General features: G+C 35.0%; 1 pseudogene; it reads left to right on the plus strand.

Moving 5' to 3' along the window:
• Positions 1-20,112: 20,112 nt before the first annotated feature.
• LOC149209436 (isoeugenol synthase 1-like) lies at positions 20,113-24,413 on the plus strand (annotated as a pseudogene).
• The last annotated feature ends 2,593 nt before the right edge of the window (positions 24,414-27,006 follow it).

Consider the following 27,006-nt stretch of genomic DNA (forward strand, 5'->3'; position numbering starts at 1 on the left):
AATAATACAAGAGAGATATCATTTCCAATCCGTTAGCGAGCTAGAAAGGACAAGTGTTCGATAATCTTTTCATATTTAGAGAGTTTGAAAAGAGCTTAAAGAGGACTCCATTTTTAGGAACGAGTGGTGTCTAGGATAGCAATTGGTTCTGGTTATGTTGGAACTTCTCAAAACATGTTGATTTATGTGAATAGGCTAGCTAATAAGACCAGTCATTGCAACTGTTCCTCAAAAACGGTAAAACAACTAAGTGAAAGCGTATGATCGGCCAAAGGGATGGTGGCGATGGGATAAAAACAACCAACGCTTATCTGATGAGAGAGGCTGAAATAATGGAAATCACGAGGGTTAAAATGGAAATGGGTTCATTTTTAGACAAGCTTGAACCATAGGGAACTATGCTTGTATTCAGTTTCATGTTTACACAAGCTTGAAACGGAAAACTATGCTTGGATTTAGTTTCATTTTTACACATGCTTAAAACAAAGAACTATGCTTGAACTCAGTTTCATTTTTACATAAGCTTGAAATTAAGAACTATGCTTGAGATTGGTTTACATGCCCCCAGCATGATGAAGGGAGAGTCTCTTGTAACTAGATGGAATTCACTGCGGTGAAGCAGGATGGTTATCCAACACTTTTTGGATTCGTTCAGATAGGGACAAAGGTGAATGGGGTGATTCCCTTCACATAACCTATGGGGAAACATAACTTTACCACTAGGTGCATGCCCCCAAAGCTTCATTACATTCACCTAAGTAGACTACTCATGGCTATCAGGTGGATGGAATGAAGGTTCTTTTATGAGATCAAGTGAAAGACTCGACCTAGAAACTTGCTCCAGGGGACCTTGTTTAATTTTTTAACGAGCTTGACACAAGATAAGGAACTATGCTTATACTCCTTGATTCATTTTTTAATGAAGTTGACACAAGACAAGGAACTATCCTCATATTCCTTGTTTCATTTTTTAACAAGGTTAACACAAGACAAGGAACTGTCCTCATGGGAGCTATTTCTTTTTTTGATGAGGTTGACATAGTAAAAGAAATATCCTTATATTCCTTGTTTCATTTTTTAATGAGGTTGACATAAGACAAGGAACTATCCTCATGGGCCTTCGATCACAACTCATAAGAAGTCATGAAGGAGAGAGCTGGTTCCAATTCCCCTAGTACATGATGTATAACATCACCGAATTGATCATCAATTGATGTAGGAATGGAATGGGTTGCCACATAATTACCCCGTGGCGGGGATGATACCATTGGTATAAAAGGACCATTTAGGGAATATGGTTGACTAAGAGCCATATTTGGACCTGGAAATGGAAGCTAGTCAACGGTGACAATTCTGCCTTCATGCGAGAAACACATCACTCGAAAGAGTGTTGAAACAATAGCTCCCATGTCATAAACATATTCATGCCCAAGAAGGAAATTGTAATCTAAAGGGCGTGGGACTACCATCAGATTTAGATAAATGATTTTTCTTCCCAAAGTAATAGGTAACTAGGGGAGGATCCCTAATGGTTGACTGGTTCCTCTGTTAAAATCCAACAGATTCTAGGTAATAGGCACAAGTGGCAGCGAACCGAGTGCTTTCTAAGCAGTTGAGGAAAGGATACTCACTAATGTACCTTCTATCAGATACAATCATATTACAAACTTGTACTATGATCTGGAAAGGCACATAAGAAGGAAGGTGGAATCCTTCCAGTCGATTCCAATTAAAGGAAGTGACTAGACTACTTGGAGGGGGTATCGTAGAAATAGGAGAATTAACCCCTTGAGTTACGAGAACGGGAGGATTTTCCTCCTGTCTTGATGGAACAAGCGAATTTCCCCCAAGCTCATTTGAATCTGAAGAAACAAAAATAACCTGAGTGGTATCATATTCACTCTCTTCGAGAAAGGTACGATTAGCTGAAGGTGAAATCGGGTCAACTGTTACCTTGACTTGTTGATTTGGGTCAGGTATAGACTCATAGGATTCACTTTCAGAGAGAGTGGCTTTGACTGATGGTTGATTTTGGTCAGTCAATTCATCAACTAGTGAAGGATTTAGGGAGAGTTTCCTGTAACCATATGGAAGTCATTGCGGTGAAGCGAGACGGTTATCCAACACTTTTTTGGCTTCATCCAGCTAGGGACAAAGGTGAATGGGGTGATTCCCTTCACACAACCTATAGGGAAACATAGGGAAACTTAACTTTACCCTTCTTTCCATGAACTTTACTACCACTAGTTGATGGTGTGTCACCAGCATGATCTCGAGAAGTTAATGACACAAGACGATGTGAATGGGAAAACCATTCTTCTAAGATCTGAGGAATACCAGAACAATTTCGAGGAAGATGGTCTCGCGTACAAAGTTTGCATGGATATCAAACTTTGTGAGGCTTGCAGACGATTTCTTATCAGATGTTGCATTCAAAGAAATGGTTGCTTGGTTGCCCCGCTGTTGAATTTGCTTCTTCTTCTTCTTCTTCTTCTTCCCTTTCTTCTTCTTCTTAGCCACTTGGTTACTAATACCAATACTTTCACCAGGCGAAGAGGAATAAGGGGAGGAAGAAACAACCGAGGAAGAAGGCAAAGGGCCAACTTTAGGATCAACTGGAGGTTGATTTTTTCCAGTTGGAGGTGTACTCGATTGCAAAGAAATCACGATATTTTGAACCAAGGAGGTTGAAAACAACCATACTAGCAAGCCAATGGTAAATCCCGGAAGGGAAAATGTAGCCATATATGGAGCACCAATATTTCCAAAAGGAGGAAAAGGACTAGGATTCCCATCAAAAGGAATTCCTTGATCGGTGGAATCTAGATTTGTCACCATATGTTTCAACCTAAGATCAACTAAGGAGTGAGCATGGAGGATGTTATCTGCGGTCAATTAATTTTATTTTAATCAAAGTAACATAACAAATCAAAAGAGGGATAATCTAGGAAAAAGGTTTACCAAGCAACTCTGAACTGCAGAATACCTCTTGGCGAACCAAGAAGTACGGGTAGGAAATCTCCTCGAATGCTGTGTTCGGTGTATCAGATTGTATAAGGAGGCCAAATCGGTTACCTAAGGATGGATAGAAACCTAGTGTTGTCCTCCCATATATACCCAAAAGTATGTGGAGGCCCAATCCGTATAAGCGCTGTCTAATGCAAAACCGCACAGTGAGAGCATTCCCATATACTTTATGTACTGTAAAACCAACCTATATACCGGAAGGTACATGGACGAGCTATGATATAATCATGTACGTGGAATGGAGTATCACACTCGGGATGTATTGCAGACAAGTTAGTGGCAACTGCTTTTTTTTACGACGCCAGAATACGTCTCTAGCCTAGAACCACTAAACGTTTATCGTTAGGTGACAATGCTCCATTAGGTAAATTTAGATAAATTTTAAGTTGATCTTCTTTAGAATTTGCCTTTCAAGGTTCACCATGTGATGTATGTTTTCAATTCCTAAAATGCAACTAATATGATAAGCATTATTTTCATTCAATTTAACAATGAAAATCTTTAACTAGTAGGGATAGAGCAATCAGATTTTTGACAAAGAGCAAAGAGCACATCTAATGCAATTTCCCTAGCTATTCCTTTCAAGTATTCACAAACTACAATATGAACGATGCAAGTTTTTCTTTTCGAATCCCTGAATGTTATGATGACCAAAAAGGAAATATGCACGTACAATCAATCAATCTTTAACAAGAACGAAGACTTTTACGACATTTCTAATTCGAAGGAAGAGAAGACTTTACGACAATTTCTTTCGAATGAAGATTAACTAACTTTATCCTAACTTTGACTATACACTGATAAAGTTTGATGGACATGGGAAGTTGGAGCCCTGAGTTAAATAATGTTAGGGCCTCGCAATGTAGGGCGACCACAGTTTTTTACATAATTTAATCTTCTTTAGAGATTGTGATTGCTTATAAACAATATTTTTAATTCGAGGACTTTCGTGAAATGATGTTTGAGGTGTGCTTTTTTACATAATTTAGTCTTCTTTAGAGATTATGATTGCTTATAAACAATCTGTTTTTAATTCGAGGACTTTGGTGAAACGATGTTTGAGGTGTGCTTTTTCAAGTTAGCGATATTATTTTATGATGCATAATTTTTCCTATATCTATTGAAATATGGATTGTTTAATAATCTGTACGTTTTCAAATCATAATATATTGTTTTCAATATACATTAATAAATTATGGATGGTTTAAAATTTGTACGTTTTCAAATAGTAATATATTGTTTTTAGTATACATTATAAAATTTATTAATGAAATTATTAGATATAATAATTTTATATTTAAAACATATAATAAAATAGAATATGAATATTGGAAATTAGTTTAAATATATATGTCAAAATATAGTTTTATGATATTTAGATTGAGTAATTTTAACCATCATTATAGTAAATATAGTAAAAAAAAATTATTTTTTTTTAATTTTTTCTTATTAATAAATTTTTTTATGTTTTAATATAGAAAATGGAAAAATAAATATAAGATTATTCAGTTATATTATTTTGAAATGAATACTTATACCTTGTCATATATTTAAAATATAAAATATAAAATAATAAAAAAATATATTATATTAATATCATAGTTATATCTCCTGACATTTAAAATATATATATTATTTTGTGCTTAATATACAAACAAGACCAATTTAAATTCTCATTAACTTGTTTAAAATTCCTCATATCCTAAAAGATTATAAATGTGGTATTGTCACTTTTAGCAATATTGATTTTAATATATTGAAAGAGTGAATTTATGTGAATAACCGAAATACTTTTTAATCATTTTTAATAATAAAATATATAAAAAATATAATTTAAATGTTTTTAATAATAATAATAAATATATTAAAAATATAATTTAAAATAAGATATAAAACTTAAGCGTACAAAAATTGTAAAAATGTATATTTGTAATTTTGTTTTCTCAATAAATTATTTAAAGCATTCAAATATTCATACTTTTAAGCTTTTAATTTAGTACTTATGTGTTAATATTCGACTATTCATATTTTTACTTTTTAATTTAGTATTTGTGTGTTAATTTTTTATATGGACAATATGGTAACATCACATGCATATTGCTTTTAATTTCTAATCACTTCCAAAGTATAAGCATTCCTTTCTTGCATATTTTCTCTTTTTGTGTTTTTGAGTGAAATGAGAACATAAATTGAATAAAGGATGATTTTTTTTTGTTAAATTGTGTGTAAGTATATATAATCATTACATTGATTTCAAGATAACATACTTTTATTTTCACAATGTGTTTTTCCACAATTTCTTTATTATCATTTTTTTTTACCAAATTTTTAAATGGTTAATGGTTTATTATGAAAATATTCTTCTTAACATTATTTTTAAATATATTTCATTTCATCACTATAACAACCCTTATCTTTAGAGGCATCTCTCTCTCTCTCTCTCTCTCTCTCTCTCTCTCTCTATATATATATATATATATATATATATATATATATATCGACATAATGCTTATTATTTAAGAAATAACATTTTAGTTTACCCTACTATAAAGTGTAATGGGTTATATAGGACTAGTTTCTCTACTAAGAAATTTTTCTTAGTATTTTTAAATTTATTACCAATAATCTTTATAGAGGCTCGTAGCCAAAAACTATATAAAATAAACTTTTTCACTAATGTTTTAAAGATTGATTTTCTCAATTTCAACTCTATAGATTTTTTATTTTGTTTTCATTTATTATGCATAGAATGGAGGACAATCATGCCTCTTAGCACTTACTCCTCCAAATAAGAGTTCTAATTAAAATTGCAACCAAGATCGTGGACGATGTGTCATTATATTATCCTTATGCCTTGTTAATAACACAAATTCCTCAGCATAAGGGTGGGTGGAAGAACATTAGAGGAAATACAAACTTGAAAAAAAACACTATATTAACTTGGAATCAGAATGACTAGAGGTACTTACACAATGAACTCGAAGTTAGAGTAAACATATGAAATGTACAAACATATGAATTACTTTTTTAAAAATGTATTTTTCATTTATAAAAATTGTGTCTAACTATGTGAATTTTGAGTTCTCCTATAATTTGTATGTTTTCATGCAAAATATGATGTGTATTTATCATTAATGCAACCTTTGAGTAACAAAATAACCGAATCTTGCTACAAAAATTTGCATAGTTCTAAAAAACAAAAGTGTCGTGTGCAACGTTTTTTTTCAAAATTTATGATTATATATATATATATATATATATATATATATATATATATATATATATATGAAAGTCATTATATCCTTCAAATTACAAGGTCTTTAATTAGTGCAACCTAAAATGTTCTTAACATTATCACACAATTTCTTTTCTCAAATTGTCAGTCTTAATATCCTTTAGTGTGATAGCTATCTATCTATCTATCTATCTATATATATATCTATCTATATATATATATATATATATATATATATATATATATATATATATATATATATATATATATATATATATATATATATAAATTAATTGAGGCATGTATTTCAATATTTCAAGATTTTGAGATATGTAAAGAGAAAAATATGTTGAAAATAGTGTGTATATATATATCTATAACTGAAAAAATGATGTTTTCATAATTTGTGGTCTATACCACAAATTTTTTTTATCTTGAACCTATATCCAAAGAAACCAACTCATAGTGCACATAAGCTTCCTCCTAGAGACTTTAGATTCAAAAAATTTCATTTACATTCCTATCCCTAAAAATGTGAGTGTCTTCTTGGCACTAAAAGTGCATGTGTGTTATTTCAATGAATTAATTTAACAGATTGGAAATGGTTGGCGTGAGGTTAGGGAGAATGGGGAGGGAGAGAGAGAGAGAGAGAGAGAGAAGCTTGTGGGGAAGAATGAGTTTCTTAGTGAGGGGAAAAGAAAGGGTTGAGAGAGAGAAAGCGTGATTAAGGGATTAAAGGTTAGAGATATAGCAAAAGAGTGTGGGAAAGGGAGAGGGAGATAGATAGTTGTGGGAGACATAAGGAGTAAGAAAGAGACAAAGGTTTTTTATTTTTATTTTTTGTGTGTCCGTGAGAGAGAGAGGGGGGGAGAGAGGGGGTTGGGTGAAAAAGAGGGAGATAGTTCAGGGATATATTAAGAGTAAAATAAAAGAGTAATAAAGTCAAAATGAGTGCAACAATAAAATATAAAATGAAGAAATATAAAGAAGACACCAATATATAAGGTTCATCAAATTTGGACTGTCCATAGAGAAATAACCAATCTTTCCTTTTGTTCCATTCAACAAAATGAAGGGATACAACTTGTGGCGCATTTGCTACAACATACTCTTCTCTCTCTCAGGGCCTCCTCTCTCTAAATTACAATGTTACCTCAATAATAAATAGTCACGATATAATTCCCTCATATAGATAGGGTTTCCTTCTAATCAAAACAAACCTTGACATAACATATATAATCATATTTGTGACCTAGTGATGAATGTTTTAGATGGGTTATGAAATTACAAAATTTTACAAGGAATATTTAGTATAAAATTTCTCTTTGGTTATGTTCCGCCTATCTACCCCTCCCTAGGGGGACTAAAAAGAATTGTCACCTCCCTCCATGTAACCCCTAAGGAAAATAGAGGGGGGGAATACCCTATTCACTACCCATTAAGAATTGGGGTTAAAAATGTAGTTAAAAAAATAAGACTTGTGAAATAGGGAGACAATCAAGCTATGCAACCAAAAATATCCCACCTACAGATTGATTATAACAGCTCCATTACTACCAGATTCATTGAACTATTCTTCACCTTTGGACCTAGCTAGTTTCTCATCTTCGTTATGATGCTCAAATACCAAGTGAAAAAAAGTATATATTTATTTTCTCCTTGGTTACTACCTTCATCAACATATCTATAAAATTCTAGTTTGTATGTATATTTTCCAAATTCAATCGTTCATCTTCCAAAATTAGTTATATGAAATGATACTTCGTTATACATTCTCAGTCTTAGAATGGAAGGTTGCATTCTTTCCATGATGATGAATGACACTCTTTATATCAATATACAACCTGTTTTTTTTTTTGCTAATGCAAGAGTCGGACCTTCCCATTCATTTAATCAAAAAATATAGTACATAGAGTTACAACACATCCCACAAGGTCGAAGACAAAGGAAAAGAATAAAAGCTTAACTTTTCCTCGCGCACTACCAACAAACTTAACAATTCAAAAGAAGAAAAATCAAAGAGTTTAGACTAGGAGTTGAAAAGGGGTATCAATGCCCACGCTCACGACCTGCGAGTCAACTTTTCGGGTTCGACAGAATGGTCCAAAAAAGTACTTGAGCGCCGCATGCCTGAACACCTGGGCCCACAAACCTGCACGGGAGATCTGGACCATAGAAACCTCAAGAGCCAGTTGACGGAGTATAATGATTTCGGACCGGCCAACATGCGCGGAAGATAACTTGCGATGAGGGCGGTTTTCCCTCTGACCCCACTGCCACGTGGAGCTCAATGATTGTGATCGCTGCCAAATGGGGAAAACCACTTCCTGCCTATTGTGGCCGCGAAAACCACCTTCACGCCACATATCTGCTCGAAGCATCCAAACCATCGGATGGCATAGAAAAAACGGACAGTTGTGATTGATATCGCGCAACAAAAAGGCGCCAAACTTTAAGGCGCGATGAAGGTGGTTTTCGAAACCGTCCCACCACCACGTGTCTCTCTTTGAACGGTTTTGTTGCCCATGATCCGAAACCACTTTCTGATGGAAAGTGGTGAGATCTCCTGAATATCGCTTCTCCTGCTGAAAGTTCAGCCGACCTTGGGAATTAGGAAGCGGAAGCCCCCAACTCCATTGCTGATGATTATTTGTAGCAGCATTTTCTTGGAATGGGGAAAACTTATGCCAAACATTGATGATTATAGAAGAAGATATAAACCCTCTGCCATTATTCACCAGGGCCATTCTATTACCTGTTTGCTCCAAAAGAACTAAACCCGCCATGCTCTTCACACTAATCCGGCTGGGAGAACTGAAACAGCTACTGAAAGAACAATTCTCCCGCCACTTCCAATCTTACTCAGGACCCATAACCGAGGTGATTCAGAGGAGACACAAAGGATTGTCTCAAACCCATCCATGAACCGAAGGCACCCAAAGAGAAAATCACGAGGCCGAGGAAACATTGGCTGGGGACACTTCACCTCTGTCAGAAACCCTCCCACTACTACGGACCACCTGACTGTCCTCTGCCACTTGGTTATAGCAAAGAACCTTTAAACGATTTTGGGACAGATCCTGCCACTTCTTCACCATCCTGCAATCTTCACTGTTCACCCCTTGGTTGGCTAGAATGTTCGCTAGCTTATTAACATTTCTGTGCACATGATTGAAACTAACAGATCCCAGACCTTGAAGGTGGGCTTGAATCCTTTGATAGACCTGGATAAGTCTCCAATGATTTGAGACTTTCTCCGGTTTGGATCCACAACTGATTCTTTTTACAGAGTTGATGGTGATTTCTGAGTCTGCCTCTATAATAACATTTGAGCTATGATTTTTAATCAGAATCTCAATGCCCTGCTCCATCGCCATTACTTCTACCATGTTATTGGTGGCTTTACCTAAATCGCTGTGGAAGATTGATATGATTCTTCCCTCTTCATTCCTTAAAACTCCTCTAGACCCAACTGATCCTGGGTTACCTTTGGAGTCTCCGTCAATATTGAATTTTACGTAGTTTTTTGGAGGAGGCTGCCAGCAATATTTCTTTGTATTCATTGTTATTTTCTTTTTTCCCAGCCCTTGTGGAATGATGTTGTGCTGTGCCAGTAGTCTGAGTGTTCTCAGCTGAGGGCGGACTCTCTGGGATATTGCTCACTGTGGTGCTGACTCTTTCCCTTATCTGCTTTAGAATCAGGTCATAGAGCTTCTGAGGGTTGGTTTTTTCTTCCTTAAATATTCTCTTATTTATTTCTTTCCAGACATTCCAAATAATGAATCCTGGTGTTAAAGCCCATGCTTGATTAAGCACCTCATTCTCCAAAAATCTCCTCCTCCAATTAACTAGGGTATTTATGATACTCTCTCTCTCCTTGTCTGATTGTTGGAAAATGTTAGAAAAGGAATTCCACAACCAAGTTGTGTAAGAGCAATCGTTGAGGATGTGCTCCATGGTTTCCTCATGCTCTTCACAAAGCTGACATTTAGAAGGCCCCAGGATGCCCCTTTTTCTAATATGGTCCCAAGTCAAAATTTTCTTATCGTACACCAGCCACATAAAGAGCTTGATTTTCATCCAACCTTGGTGAGACCAGAGTTGTTTCCAAGATTTGTCTGGCATACAGGACTCCAGTCCCAAGAGAATATACTTTGTCCCTTTGAGATTGAAGGTTCCTTTGTTTTTGTTGCCCCATCTCAATTGATCCTGCCCCTCTGTGACCATGATCATCCTCTGTTTTAAAATACATCTCAGTGCTTCTGCTTTTGTTGCAAGGAGTCTGTTATTTCTGCAATCAATGTTACTCCAGTTTCTCCACTTGTCCTGGCCCTGAGGGATGTTCCAAAAATCTTTAACTTTGATCAGTCCTTGGGAATCTGTTTCTTGTTTGAGGCTTATGAAGTCCTCCTTTAACAGCACCGGTTCTTGTTGCCATTTGTCCTCCCAAAAGAGTGCTTGCTCCCCATCTCTGATTTCCCAGAAACTGTGTTGTTGCACAATATTTCTATTCTCCCAAGCCCTATTCCAGATGGGAGAGCCCCTTATATTCCCCAACATTTTGATGAGATTATTAGTGTGCCAAGAGCTGGCATATTTTTCTTTCCAAACCCCTGCCCAAAGGGCTTTTGGCGCTTGCACCCATTGCCACCAAAGCTTGGCTCCTAGTACTTTGTTAGAATATCTTGATCATCTAAGCCTAGACCCCCATGGCTTTTGGGTTTGCATATTTTTTCCCAAGAAACCAGGGCCCATTTCTTCCTTGTTTCCTCCCTACCCCACAGAAAATCTCTTTGTATATTTCTGATTTTTTCCAAGACTCCTTTGGGGGCTGGAAGGGCAGATAACATGAAAACTGGGATTGATTGAAGAACTGCCTTTGTTAGAACCAATATGCCCGCCAAGTTCAAGGCTCTGAAGGTCAATTTTTTAACTTTATCCTGCAACTTAATTAGCACAGGTTCCCAAATGTTTTTAAGCATTGGTTTGTCTGTGAGAGTTACACCCAAATATTTTGAGGGGAGGGAGTCCCTTCGGAAGTCGAGGATTCTTGAGATGTTCCTCTGAATAGCAATGTTAGTATTAAAGAAGAATATTTTTGACTTTGTGAGATTAACTTCCATACCTGAAGCCTTTGCAAAAGCATTGAGGATTCGCTTGTAGGTAGTCACTTCTTTGACTGTGGGAATTCCTTGCAACATGGTATCATCTACAAATTGTTGGTGAGTAAGAGTCTGTCCATTCTCCGAAACTTGAAGACCCTTTATTTTGCCCCTGTTTTTAGCCTGCTTGATAGCCCTGCCCAATCCTTCCATCATGAGGATGAAGAGAAAGGGAGAGAGCGGGTCTCCCTGTCTCAGGCCTCTTGAGGGAAAGAAGATATCTGAGGGAGAGTCGTTAACCAAGATAGAAAAGCTGGAAGTAGTTACCAGAGCCATTACCCATCTTATCCAATTGTGATCAAACCCAAAGGCTATAAGTATCTTCTTGATATACCCCCAATTGACCTTATCATATGCTTTAGCAATATCTAGTTGCATGATCATCCCCACCTACCTTTTGCTTTTGAGAGAGTGAACCACTTCATGAGCTTGTATAATGTTATCCAAAATTTGTCGACCCTCCACATAACCAGATTGCTCCTCAGACACTAGATTAGGGAGGAGGGGTTTGAGTCTGTTGGCCACTACTTTGGATATAATCTTGTAAACGACATTGCATAAAGCTATGGGTCTATACTTATCTGCTGTTTGAGTCGAGTCCTGTTTGGGAATCAGGGCGATGAAGGAGGTATTGAGGGCTTTCAGGATAGTTTTGTTAACCCTGGAATCCTCCACCACATTTAAAATATCTCGTTTGACAATATCCCAACAAGCTTTGAAAAAATCCACATTAAAACCATCTGGGCCTGGTGCTTTGCCATTCTGCATATCTTTGAGTACTTCGCTAACCTCCTCTTTCAAAACTGGTTTGTTTAGATTGAAATTGTCCTCTCTAGACACCAGCTTAGGGATATATCTTGTAATTTCCTTTATGGAATCTTCCCTGTCTGGAATGTTTTCTCGTGCAATGTCTTGAAAATGCTGAACCAACACTTTTTCAATTTCCTTATGAGTGTTCTACATGTCTCCCTTTTTATCCCTTATCGCTGAGATTCTGTTGAAAGCCCTGTTGGCCTTGGCGGATCTATGAAAAAAGCTCATGTTGCACTCTCCTTCTTTGGGCCATTGCACTCTGGATTTTTGTCTCCAGAATATTTCTTCTTGTTTACATAGGTTTTCCCACTCATGGTGCAATTTTTCAGACTGTTCATTTATGTCATAGTTAAAGCCTTCTTGGATCAGCTTTTGGTTGATTATCTGAATTTTACTTTCCACAGCTTTCTTATTCACAAAAATGTTTCCAAATTCCTTCCTATTCCAGTCTTTGAGTTTGCTCTTAATATGCTTTAGTCTTTTGTGAAGGAGGAACATTTTAGATCCTTGGATCTGTAAGTCCTCACTCCACCAATCTTTGATATTACTCAAGAAGTCTGGGTGGGCGAGCCAAATGTTTTCGAATCTGAAGGGTCTGTTCCTTGGAGAATCCAAACCCTTAATCTCCAATTGTATCGGCCAGTGATCCGAGCCACCAAAGGGAAGAATTCTTGTTGTAATTTCATTATTTATAAGCATTAGGTCTTCTGATACTAAGAACCTATCTAACTTGGAGGCCACCTGGGCTTCCCCTCCTCTCTTGTTGTTCCAAGTAAAAAGGCCATTCTCTGAGTCTGAGTCTACCAATTTCAAGTTCTCCGTGAATGCCTGAAATGCTGATGAATCTTTGTTTAGCACTCTGGTTCCTCCTTTCTTTTCCGAGAGAGATTTTATCATATTAAAATCTCCTCCCAGGATCCAGGGGATGCCATTTTGTCTGATCCTGAGATCAGTGAGGGAATCTAGCAATCTGAGTTTATCCTCTACTTTTTGGGGACCATAAACATTAGTGACTAGGAAGGTTTCAGCCACCCCTTCTGGTTGGATGACTACTGACAAGTAGTTTCTGGATGCCTCTGCATCCAAAACTTTAACTTTGTGAGGGTTCCATAGAGTGAGAATGCCCCCCGCTGTGTTATCTGCTTTAACTTCTAAAAACTCAAAACTTTGAAGCCATTTACTGTGGATTGCTTTTATTTTCTGAATGGAGCTCTTTGTTTCCTGAATGAAGATTATATCCGGCGTATCTTGTTTCATTCTAAAACTTAGCATTATTTGCTTTCTTTTACTACCCAAACCTCTTATATTCCAAGATGTAAACTTCATAATTAAAGATTTGTGAAGGAGTAACTAGACAGGTCTTTCATCTTACCTGAATCTATCATCAGCTTCCCACACTCCATTAAAAGCTCCTTTTGCTTCTTTCTTCCTCGTTTCTTACCTGTACTTCTGGTTGCTAAACCTGGATTAGCTTTCATTGTTTTCACCGCTCTGCATTCTTGCCCATCGTTGTTTCTTCCTCTAGTTGCCCTTGTTTCCTAGGTTTTCCACAGAAATAGCTGTTGTATTCTATTGCATTCATCTGGAGGTAATGAATCTGTTCCCGCCCTAGTTCCTTGTTGTAGAAAACCTTCCAGATCTAGGTTTTCTTTATCTAGTATTTCCTGTAGTTCATCATCTTCTAGATTGGTTTCGCTCTGGGTCATTTCCTGGTCCCTTTCTGGCTCTTCTTCACTCATTATGGTTTCTTCCTCTTCATTGATATTTTCTGCTGAAGTGTTGTTTTCTTCTTTCTCCTTCTCTTTATGGTATTTCTCCATAGACTGGTTTTCGCAAGGCATGTCTTCCATCTCAACCAGCGCTTGAAATTTATTTTGACTGGCCTTTTGTCCTTCTTTCTGATGTTGCTTTGGTTCTCTTTGTTTCCTTTTCCTCTGCTTGAAACTTTCTAAAAGTTTTTAGTGTCCTTCTTTGCTTTTAGTTTGTTGTTGTCTTCTTCTTTGTTGAGAGGGTAGTCTCTGATCAAGTGTCCACGTTCATGGCATTTACAACATCTGAATGGAATATGCTCATAATCCACCGTTTGCACCCATTCCTCATCAAAGACTTCCAAGATGACTTCGTTCAAAAGAGCTCCTTAAAGGTCAATTTCCACATAAATCCTTGCATAGGAAGTGTATTTACCCCTTTTGGTGGCTTCCAAGGCTTTGTTAAAACGTCCTAATTTGTTTCCTATAGCCACAAGTGATTCATTTTGCCAATAATCCAGGGGAAGTGAAAAAAGCCTTACCCAAACTGGAACTGAGGTGAAGGTCTCCCTTTCTGGAACAAAGTTCATCACCCAAGGCCGCATATAGAGGCCTGCTGCTGCAAAAAATTGGGGTCCACCTTCGAATATTCTATCCTTGTCTTCAATGCTTGTAAACACCACTATGAAGAAACCCTTGGACCCAAGGTGAAGCTCAATGCTACCCTTAGGTTTCCAATGATATTTAATCTAGGTTTGCAAAGCTTTCTCAGTGGGCCAGACTCCCATGAATTTGCATATGATGGCATACATTTCCATATGTTCCCTGTGTTCTTGCAGGGCCAGATTATTTAAAACTACTCTTGGAGTGATGTTCGCTTTGGGCCTACACAGTCCCTTTTGATTGACGTCCTCTTTCTTGCCTCCCTGGTTTTTGTCTTCTTCCTCCTTGTCCTTAGTGTTGCCCTTATCCTTTGACTCTGCCCCATCTGTCTCCTTCTCCTTATTTCTGTTTTCTTCTTCCCCTATGCCTTTACCATTACTCAGATGGGTCTTATCTCTGCCGACAACAGTGCTTTTGTAGGAGGGAGTGGAGCTCCCTCCTCTGTAGGCCGCCATTCTGGGTCACAGACTGCATGTCTCAGAAATCTGCTCGAATTTCCATCTCCCGCGCTCCTCCTTCGCATCTTTTTCATCAATATACAACCTGTTATTCTCTTGCTTCTTTCTCAATTCCTCCATGAACCTCTGTAACCAAATAATTTATTTACTTGCCTTTGTAGCAACAACATACTCTACTTCTAATGTTGAAAGTGAAACAACTTTTTACAGTTTAAAAAGCCAACTTACTATTTTTCCACCTATAGTAATGACATACCCTATGGTTATCCTCCTAGTATATATATCACTTTCCATTTCTCAATCAACATATCAAAATAGAATTTAGAGTTTGAAACTCCAAAGCATAATTCCGTAACAATCATACCTCTTGAACACTTGATAATCAAGTTCACTACCTTCTCATTCTCTTCACCTAGATTGTTCATACACCTGCTCACAACTCCCTAAACCCTAAACCACAAATTATTGATAAATAATGAACCTTGGACATGTAGTATATTTCCTCTTAGGTATTCAAGCACATTTCCTTAAGTAATTTGAAATGGCGTGCCAAAGGTGTATTAACTGGTTTTAAATATTTCATTTTAAATGTTTCTAACACCTAATCTATGTACCACTTTGAGACAATGTTAATGTATGATTTTCCCCATCTCTTGTTATTCTCATACCAAGGATTTGTTTTGTAGAACCTGAATGCTTCATAGAAAGTGAAATAGATAAGTTTCTTTTGAACTCATTTCTATCATGGTTGTTAGACATCACAAAAAGCATGTCAACTGCATAAAATAACAAGATAATATAGCTACCATTATCTAGTGTCTTAAAATAAATAAAGTGATCATATTAACATATGCTATAACCTTTCTCTATCGCAAACTTGTCAAACATCAAATACCACTATCTTCGAATTTTCTATGAACCATACAAAATCTTTTTTATTCTTCACACTATGTTTTTCTTCCCTTTTTCCTCACACCCTTGTGGCTATTTCATATAAATCTCTTCCTCCATGTCCACATAGAGAAATTATTTCTTTACATCTAACTATTTATGATGCAAATATTCTACTACCACTAAACTTAAAATAATTCTATTTGAATTCATTCTAAAAGTGGGAGAAAAAATTTCATCAAAATCTATATATTTATTCTGTGCAAACCCTTTTACAACATCTCTAACCTTGTACCTCTTTTTTCCATTATCTTCTTCCTTTAACATTTATGCCCATTTATTTTGAAATGCTATTTTACCTGGAAGCAATGGGACCAAGTCCCAAGTTTGGTTATTTATAAGAAAAATTTCATTTCTTCTTTTATGCCTTGCTCCCATTTCCTTATGGTTTTTACCGAAATTGCTTCCTCATATCATTCTAGTTCACCATAATCAATTAATAATACATAACAAAATGAATGAGAGTATTGTTCAAGGGGACTATTAGATTTCCATCACCATTAGATTTTTTTTTATGTGATTTCATCAAGCACTTGTATTTTAAGTTTCCTTTTTGCTATTTCTTTCTATCCAATTTATCTTTGTACATGTCATTCTCGTTTAGTGTGACACATCCACTCCCATTAATTTTGTGATTTCCACAATCCCATAAGTGATATCAAAAATCATTAACTCCATGTGACGAGAGAGAGAGAGAGAGCGAGAGTTGCACGAGGCTAATTGTGAAGTTAGGACTTAATGAGGGAGTGAGGAATAAATAAATGAGAGAGAGAGAGAGAGAGGGAGGGAGAGAGAGAGAGAATGTGTGATGGGGGGAGAGATAGAGATTGATTTGTATGGGTAAAATTTAAGATTTTTAACAATTTGCAAGTTAAATTTATATGTATTTTGGGCAGAGAATCAATTTATGAAACACATAAACAAGTAAATTTTAATGAAATTTTAAAGCCAAATAGAGAAAAATAAGCATATCTAAAAAACATAACACAAAGAATGATAAAGGAGTTCACCCCTCTTCTGGAATACATCCCTTGGTCCAACACCCAATGCAGGGCCTCTTTCTTTAAAAATGTTCAAAAGTTTGTTTACATACTTTACAAAGCTCAAAGACTAGAAATGATGTCTCCAATGCATCTCACACTATCAAAACCCCCATTTTGGTTCTTTCTGCACCTCATTTTGCCAAAACCCGAGTATTTTATGACTGTTTCAAGTTTTCCCAAATTCTCCAACTAATCATCCTCTAATTTGGCCTAAACCTGACTTGAGTACCTTGAACCTACAACCGATGCGCAATTCTAGTCTCCCCATTAAGCCCCCAATTCTAAAAATCATGGCCACATGGCACCCATGTGACCTGGTTTAGGGTCGATATTATAGGGCCCATGTCCAACGACTTTAGGCCCTTCGTTTGGCACACTCCTGGTTGCATGGTCACCTGTATGACCTTGGGATGGCCCCTCTCCAAGCCTCCGTGCTCTCGGTCGCATGGCTCCTTATGACCTGTGGTTGGCCCCTTGGGGATGGGCTGCTTAATTTTTGCCTAGTTTCTGTCAATGGTCTTATCATGGGTCATATGAGCTAGAGCTAGCCCCCGTGGGCTGCCCCCACATTTCCTTCGCCACTGGTCATTGTTGTTGGCTCCGACGTGCATTGTGGCTTGGGTTAAGGCCTAGCCCCTTGGCCCCTTGCCTATGTTCACATGGTGCTGTGGTGGCTAGGGGCTAGGGATTACCTTGACCCCTCCCCCAATGGTGTTTCCATTTAACATTAAATTTAAACTTGACACATTTTTTTACAAGAACCACTGCAGCGTAGTTGGTTAGGCCATTGGAGTTGTTGGTTGAGATTGCAGGTTCGATCCCCGTGGCCTCTATTCATCCCTTAAGCAAAAACTTTCCACGTAAGTGGAGGCCATGTGGCAACCACCGATTGGCCCATGTGGCTCTCCCTCATTGGTCCAACACTACACCAATGAAATCACACCTTACACAAACCAATAATAATGAAACAAGTGTCATCCAATTGTTGGCCCATAAAAACACTCTCAAATGCCTAGTCATATGCCCAGTTAGCATACGAACTATTGAGTGGGTGTACCTGCAATGCTAATTAAAAAAATAGTTATTGTCCAATTCTATAAGAAAATGATATTTAGAGCATATTAGTTTCGAGTGAAATGAATTGCATTGGGTTCAAATCGCTGAGATCTATCCATTCGTTCAGGATTCAATAATTGTCACACACTTTGAATTTTAAACACTATTTTGATCCACTAGATCAGAGATAGAGGAGGGGATAAGATAAAAGGAGAGGGGGAGAGGGAGAGGAAGTGAGGTTGGGGAGGGAGGGAGAGAAGGAGAAAGAGAGACAAAGTTGAAAGGTTTTTTGTGAAGCAATGATTGAGGGAGTCATAGAAAAAGAGAGGAAGTGACAAAAAGTGGAGAGTTGGCAGAAGTCTCCAATATGCTCTACAAGTTTTTTTGTTGGTGTTTTCCTTTTGTGCCGTTGACATCATTCCTCGAGGGGCTCTAGGGATTTGCATGGAGAGTAGAATAAAAAATGGAGAAGCCCCTGTAGCAATGTATTAATGGATCGACATTAGCAACCTGACGAAGGAGAAGGTCCCCCAAAGTGCCCTCTCTATCTGCATTCCCCAGTAGACAACAACATTAACTACCATGCACTTGTGTCGCTCATCCATCAGCTCTCCTCTAGATGAGAAATCTAACATAATACTTGCAGTTCAACATTAGCTAGAGTGTCAAAATGAAAATGACGAAATCAATGCACTTTGTGGTCATGTGGAGAATATACAGTTGACTAGGCAAAGAATGAGACCTCATTCTACGTAAGGAAATGTAAATGCAAAATTGGAGGATGCAATGTCAGTAGAGACCTACCATTGTGAATGAGCAAGTTTTGTCAAATCGTGTCTTTCTATTGACAATTTTGCAAGATATACAGTTGTAGACATATCGTTAGGAAATCAATACTAATCAATTTTTGTGAAAAAAACACAAAACCTTACAATGCCCTTTATGGTGTAATAAAATATCTCTTCTTTGATATAATATCCATAATTTTTAAAATATATTACTCTATTAAAAAAATGTTCCACAATTTTTTTAAGCTTTAAATATATTTTAAATAATAAATATATATTCAAAAATATATTTTAAATATAAAAAATTATATTCTTATCAAACTTATACAACCAAATATGAAAAAAAATAACAAACATAAACCATCAAAATAGTAAACAAACAAACAAAAAACATAAACGGGTAAGCAAAAAAACCAAAAACGAACCATACTATTTTGTACACCAAAATATGTTTATTTAGATTCAAAGTTATTTTGACTTTAAAATTACTAATCACATACGCTATCATGATGTTGAAACCATTATTCTCAATCGCGTAGTATTCTAATGAGGTGGAAGAGTTGTCAGGAAAGTTATGGAAATTGTAGTTATATTTAGAGAAAATTCAATAAGGATTTTTGTAAATCCAAATTATAATTGTTAAACTTTAAAATTTTAGGTGTCCTAATTGATGGTGCTGAATCTAATTCCACTATCAAAATTTACAATTGTCAAACTAAAGTCAATATTATTGCAACGTCAGCCATTCAAACATCAGCCACTTCAGCAACGACAACGCCGTACGTAACATCACGAAAAAATCGGAAGGAATAGCTGGCACAAGCACGCTTATTTCCTAATAAAGAAAATGAGGAAAAAATTGGGCCTTCTCCTCTGCGAATAAATAGGGCACATGGTCCCCCAAATTCCAGTCAAATTGAGAAAAATATTGTTCTTTGTCCATAAGAAATGGAAAATTTCAGGAAAAATATCCATTCTTCGGCGTACCAGGCCGCCGTGGGTAGGTGGCCTTCTTCATCCGCCTATAAGATATCAATCGTTACTTGTATTCCCATATGCAACCTGTTATCCATACCCCATCTCTCCTTCCCTGGTGTCGATCGGTTCATAGACAAAGCTGCGAGATCAGAGAGAGAGATCTGTTGAGGTCGTTAATAAAATTTTCATGATGAATAGAATTTTGATAGTTGGAGGCACCGGATATCTAGGAAAAATACTTAGCCAAAGCCAGTGTGTCACAAGGCTATCCAACGTTTGTACTTGTCCGCCCCGGAACAGCGGCATCTCTCGATTTCTCCAAGGAAAATTTTCTTCATGAATTAAAAGATAATGGCATTCATATCCTTACAGTAAGTGATTCACTCTTTTTCTTTCTTCCATAAGTTCATGCAATATTTTTTTGATTATTTTCCCATTTGCATTAACATAGTGTTTATTATGCAATGTACCATAAGGCTAATAGATTTTTTTAACAGGGATCTTTAGACGATCACAACAGCCTTGTGGGTGCAATGAAGCAAGTGGACATAGTAATATCCGCAGTTGCCATTCCTCAGCATTTGGATCAGTTGAATATCATAAGGGCCATTCAAGAAGTTGGAAACATTAAGGTATATACACCACTTCATATTCCTTGAATAATCTTGCGCTCTGCAAATATTTACAGCTATATTAATTCGTATGGTGTGGGTGGTTCTTTCCTTTATGGAAACAGAGATTTATACCCTCAGAGTTTGGCAACGAGGTTGACGGTGTAGAGGCCGCTCTCCCTCCGTTTCAGAGAGTCTGTGACACTAAAAAGAAAGAAAATTCGCAGGGCAATTGAAGAGGCGGGAATTCCATACTCGTTCATTTCTGCAAATTCTTTCATGGCTTATTTTGTTGATTATTTCCTTCATCCCCGTCAAAAACCAGAGCCAGTGGATGTTGTAATCTATGGGGATGGTCTTACCAAAGGTATGTCCACGCAATGATCATTTAACAGCAATTAGCATTCGTTAAAGCAATAGATAGAGAGGATGCATAATGAGCTATCCAAGGTACATGAAGAACTAAGAAAAATTGGCTTCGGTATATTGCTATACCTAAATAAATTAAATGGTTGTCCTATTTTAATTAAATGATTGATGAGGGTGTATTAGCATAGTCTAATAAATTAAATGGTTGAGTCATGTAAATTAAATTAAATGGGGGATAGAGTTATATTAATCTAGTTAAATAAATTAAATGGTTGTGTTATATAAATTAAAGGATTGATAAGCACAAATAGTAACTAAAATATTTATTTATTCTTTGTATTTTTAGAGTTCATAAAATAGAAATTGGAAATTAATATATTAAATGTTTTGGATAATTAAATTAAATAATTAATAAGAGTATATAAGCATAGCCAAATAAATTAAATGGTATATAAGAATAAATAGTAATGAAAATATCTATTTGTTATTTGTAATTTTAGAGTTTATAAAGTAAAGGATTAGAGATCTTAAATTATAAAAATGTTAGTGAATTTCTATTTATGATGATGATGATGGTGGTTAACGTTCACTTAGACCAAACTTTGGTCTAGCGGACCTAAAGAAGCAAATTATTTGATGATGATGATGATGATGATGGTTAATGTCCACTTAGACCAAACTTTGGTCTATTGGACCTAAAGAAGCAAATTATTTAGTTTGATTTAAAATTTTATTCCTATGTTCAAAAAGCTTGGAGAGAAGCCTCTTGAGTTCACTATAATTTTGACATCGTAAAAGCCTAGGAAGGTCAGTATTGCGACAAAGATTATGAAACTAAAATCTAATGTGGTTGTATGCGGGGCAATCTAAGAGGAAGTGGTTTTCATCTTGGATGATCCTATTCTCACATAGATGGCAGATCCTTCCATCCATGGTGTTTTAGGAACTACCCAACGACCCATTTCACTATGGAGCTCATGAGAGTTCATTCTAATCTTCACTATATTAATTTTCTTCTTTGAGCTAGTTAAAAGAGAGAGACATTTTTGATCTTCTAGAGTGGTGTTGATGACCTTCTTATAATAACTTAATTTTCTTTTAGCAGCTAAATCTTGCTCAGACCACAATTTTTCTTTGAACTTAGAGGTAACAATATTTTCAATGTTATTAATGTTTTGCAAAGCATCATTCTTGTTGATCTCTCAATGGTTTAACGAGGCCCTCGTGTCTTTATACCACCTTCGTTTGAGCCTTAGGTGGTTTTGGATGGAATTTAAAGCTATCTTAGGAAGTCTATGATCTCCTATGTTATTGAGTTTGTGCTTGTACAACCAAAGCCTAGTCATAGCTAGGCTCTCGATAGGGGAAAGACCTACTTCTATAAGGAGAATAGGATACTGTGTATTTCTTTTAATTTTCAAGTTATACATTATAAAACGCTTCTGGATTTGCTCAAACTTTCTCCAGGATTATCTAGAGATGCTGCAACCCCAAACCTCACATCCCTATAGGATAATAGGAGTGACTAAAGTTTCAAAGAGGAACTTCTTTTTATCCCACATTACGAGGTCTGCCATTTTACAATTATTTTCAAGACCAAAATAAGCTTTCCACCCCCCATTAATCCTTTTCTCAATTCTATAGTTCCAGTTGAGCTTGTGATGAATATCAATTCGTAGGTACTTGTAAGAATAAACTTCCTCCAAGTTATTGTTGTCATACATAAAATTAGCGTAAGTGTCCTTCTTGGATTCGATAATCATAACTTTTGTTTTGTGAGTGTTAACAGTGATACCCATGGTAGAGCATAAATCCTTAAGAAGCCTAAGTTGCTTATCAAGATTAGATGGGCACCTTGTGAGAAGAACAATATCGTCAGCATAGAGAAGGATGATGACTATCCTAGCTAAGATCATGCCAGCACATCCAGCTTCCTCTAAATAACCTTCAAGCTTGTCGATGTAAATTCCAAATAGGGTAGGGGAGAGGGGGCAACCTTTTTTAACTCTGATATTAAACTTAATATCTTTCGACCATCCCTCATTGCTCTTTAGCTTGGCAATTACATTCTCGTATAACCTTATAGCGGGAGCTCTCAACTCGAAAGCAACCTTTAGCTCTGCTAATCTATTCCAAGTTGTTTCTAGGAACCTTATCAAAAGACTTTCACAGAAGAGATTGGATTTATCATTACAACATTCCTCCACAATGATCCTAAGTGTAACGAGGTGGTCTGTTGTTGAGTGATGCATTCTAAAACCCACTTGGCCTTTAGCCCATTTACCTTCACTTTCAAGCCATATACTCAACTTCTTTTCCGAAATATTACTAAAAATATTCTCAGCTTATTAAATTCAAATTGTGTGTAACTTTTTTATTATTTTTGCAAACATAGAAATTCTAAAAACTTGTTTTAAAATATAAGAAACTTATCAACCTAACAAGGACATTATTACTTTTTTATTTTCCTTGCTTGTTATAATTGAACATAATTTTTAGATGATAGTTTTTAAGCATATTACTCTCGAAATTTGGCTTGGTCTAACTTATAGATGAAATAACTTTTTTTTCAAACTATTTTTCTGGTTAGTTTTAATGAGAATCTAAGAGATATTTTTAAAAAATTGAACTTAAGTGGTTTAAATCTGATAGATTCCAGTGCTCAAGAGCTTTTCAAGGTGTTGAATCCATTTATACATTCAAAAATGTATTTTAAGTAACCAAAAAAACACAATCTTACTTAAAATTGTATTGTCAAATTTCAATAAAAAAACTATTTCATCTATATTTTAGACTAAATCAGAAATTAAAATTAGACTCCATAACTTTAACCTTAAAGCTAAGATGGATATATCGTAATCAAATATTTCTGTTCCCAATTTTATAGTTTATAACGATTAATATTGTAGTTAATGTTTAACGGACATTTCAGTGGCTTGAATCCTTCTTTACTCTTTTCAATCCAAAACTATACCTTGAACACACGTGTCACAGTACGGTCCTGCCATTATTTCAGCCCATAGCATGAAGTACCAGATAAATCAGCTGTTCTCAATTTGGAAGATGGCATTGCAGCTTTCACGATCAGAGTGGAAAATGATTCCAGAACCATGAATAAGCTTGTGATTTACAAGCCACCAGGCAACGTAATCAGCCAGAGTGAGCTAGTCTCACTGTGGGAGAGGAAAACTGGAAGAACCCTTCACAGAGTTTTTTTTGCCAGAAACTGAGATGGTCCGGCTTTCTCAGAGTAAGAGAACAAACGCCTAAATTTTTTGTCAAGAATTTAGATTAAAGACTCAAAAACCATGTTATAATGAATATGTTTATTGCAGCTCTGCCTCATCCGGATAATGTTCGGATCTCGGTTCTGCACAACATTTTTGTTAAAGGTGAGCAGACCAGTTTCGAGTTGGGATACGAAGATCTCGAGGCCTCTCAACTCTATGGAGATTATAAGTACACCACCGTGGATGAATTCCTGGATATCTGTCTCATTTCGGCACCATAGACGAAACTCACATATTTCTGACGTTAAAGTTTGATGGACATGGCAAGTTGAAGACCTGAGTTAAATAATGTTAGGGCCTCGCAATGTAGGGCGACCACAGTTTTTAACGTAATTTAGTCTTCCTTAGAGATTGTGATTGCTTATAAACAGTCTGTTTTTAATTCGAGGACTTTGGTGAAATGATGTTTGAGGCGTGCTTTTTCAAGTTAGCGATATTATTGGATGATGCATAAATTTTCCTATATCTATTAAAATATGGATGGTTTAAAATTTGTACGTTTTCAAATAGTAATATATTGTTTTCCATATACATTAATAAATTTAATTTAATTATTAGATATCATAATCTTATATTTAAAATAAATAATAAAATATAATATAAATATTATAAATTAGTTTAAATAGCTATGTCATAATAGGTTTATGGTATTTAGATTAAGTAATTTTAACAATTATTATAGTAAAAGAGGATTAAATTTTTTTTATTTTTTTTATTATATTATATATAAATAAGACCAATTTAAATCGTAATTAACTTATTTAAAATTCCTCGATATCTTAAAAGATTATAAATGTGCTATTTCCACTTTCAGCAATATTGATTTTAATATGTTGAAGAGGAGAATTTATATGAATAATATAAATCTTTTTTAATAAATTTAAATAATAAAATATATTAAAAATTTAATCTAAAAAATTAAAAATATAATTTAAAATGTGATATAAAACTTAACAGTGCAAAAATTGTAAAAATATATATTCTTAATTTTATTTTCTTAATAAATTATTTAAAGCATTTAAATATTCAAACATTCATACTTTTAGCTTTTAATTTAGTAGTTATGTGTTAATATTCAACTATTCATACTTTTATCTTTTAATTTAGTATTTTTGTGTTAATCTTCTATATAGACAACATGGTAACATCACATGTATATTGTTTTTAATTTCTAATCACTTCCAAAGTATAAGCATTCCTTTCTTTTATATTTTCTCATTTTTTGTGTTTTCAAGTGATATGAGAACATAAATTGAATAAAGGAATTGAATAAAGGATGAAATTTTTATTTATTTCGGTTAAAAATAGTGTTATTGTGTGTAAGTATGTATAATCATTACATTGATTTCAAGATAAAATACTTATATTTTCACAATGTGTTTTTCCACAATTTCTATAATATCTTTTTTTTGCCAAATTCTTAAATGGTTAATGGTTTATTATTAAAATATTTTTTTTAACATCATTTTTTAATATATTTAATTTTATAGCTATAAAAACTTTTATCTTGAAATGCATCAAAAATCCATATATATATATATATATATATATATATATATATATCATAAATTGACATAATGCTTATTATTTTAAAAATATCATTTTTGTTTACCCTAGTAATGGGTTATATAGGTCTAATTTCTCTACAAAATTTTTTTCTCATTATTTTAAAATTTATTACCAATAATCTTTATAGAGGCTTGTAGCCAAAAACTATATAAAATAAATTTTCTCACTAATCTTTTAAGGATTGATTTTCTCAATTTCAACTCTCTAGATTTTTTTATTTTGTTTTCATTTATTATGCATAGAATGGAGGACAATCATGGCTCTTAGCACTTACTCCTCCAAATAAGATTTCTAATTATAATTGCAATCAAGATCGTGGTCTTGGTATTTAATGAAGGAACTATCTCCAATTTCTCATTATTAATCGTGATGGTTATATTTTTATTATAAGTGTCTATTACCATTACCTTTATCTTTTTATACTAAATTTCATTTGAGGGGAAATGCAAAATTTGATTAGGGCATTCAGATGTCTGTGAAGGGTATCTTTGTGATATGTTAGTAACACAACATCATTTTCCTAAGTCAATGACAACATGGAAAGACTAGGTATGTATATTTTTCCTCCGCCATTCATCCTAATCCATTATCCAAACTGATTTATTAATATGTCAAATAATGTTGGAGAGATTTTTCATTATATTATCCTTATGCCTTGTTAATAAAACAAATTCCTCAGCATAAGGGTGGGTGGAAGAACATTAGTGGCAATGCAAACTTGGAAAACAACAATATATTAACTTGGAATTAGAATGACTATAGGTACTTACACAATGAACTCGAAGTTAGAGTAAACATATAAAATGTACAAAAAAATGAATTACTTTTCTAAATATATATTTTTCATTTATAGAAATTGTGTCTAACTATGTGAATTTTGAGTGTTCCTATAATTTGTATGTTTTCATTAAAAATATAATGTGTATTTATCGTTAACGCAACCTTTGAGTAACAAAATAATCAAATCTTGCTACAAAAATTTTCATAGTTCTAAAAAATAATGTGCTGTGCATGACTATTTTTCTATCTATATATATATATATATATATATATATATATATATATATATATATATATATATATATATATTCTTGAAAAATGATGTTTTCATAATTTGTACTCTATAACACCAGGTTTTATCCTGAACCTATATCCAAAGCAACCAACTCATAGTGCACATAAGCTTCCTCCTAGAAACTTTAGATTCAAAAAATTCCATTTGCATTCCTAGCCCTAAAAATGTGA

Source organism: Pinus tabuliformis, chromosome 1_2 (genome assembly GCF_031772625.1).
Source record: "Pinus tabuliformis cultivar Carrire ecotype Pingquan chromosome 1_2, CPIR1, whole genome shotgun sequence".
Taxonomy (NCBI): Eukaryota; Viridiplantae; Streptophyta; class Pinopsida; order Pinales; family Pinaceae; genus Pinus; species Pinus tabuliformis.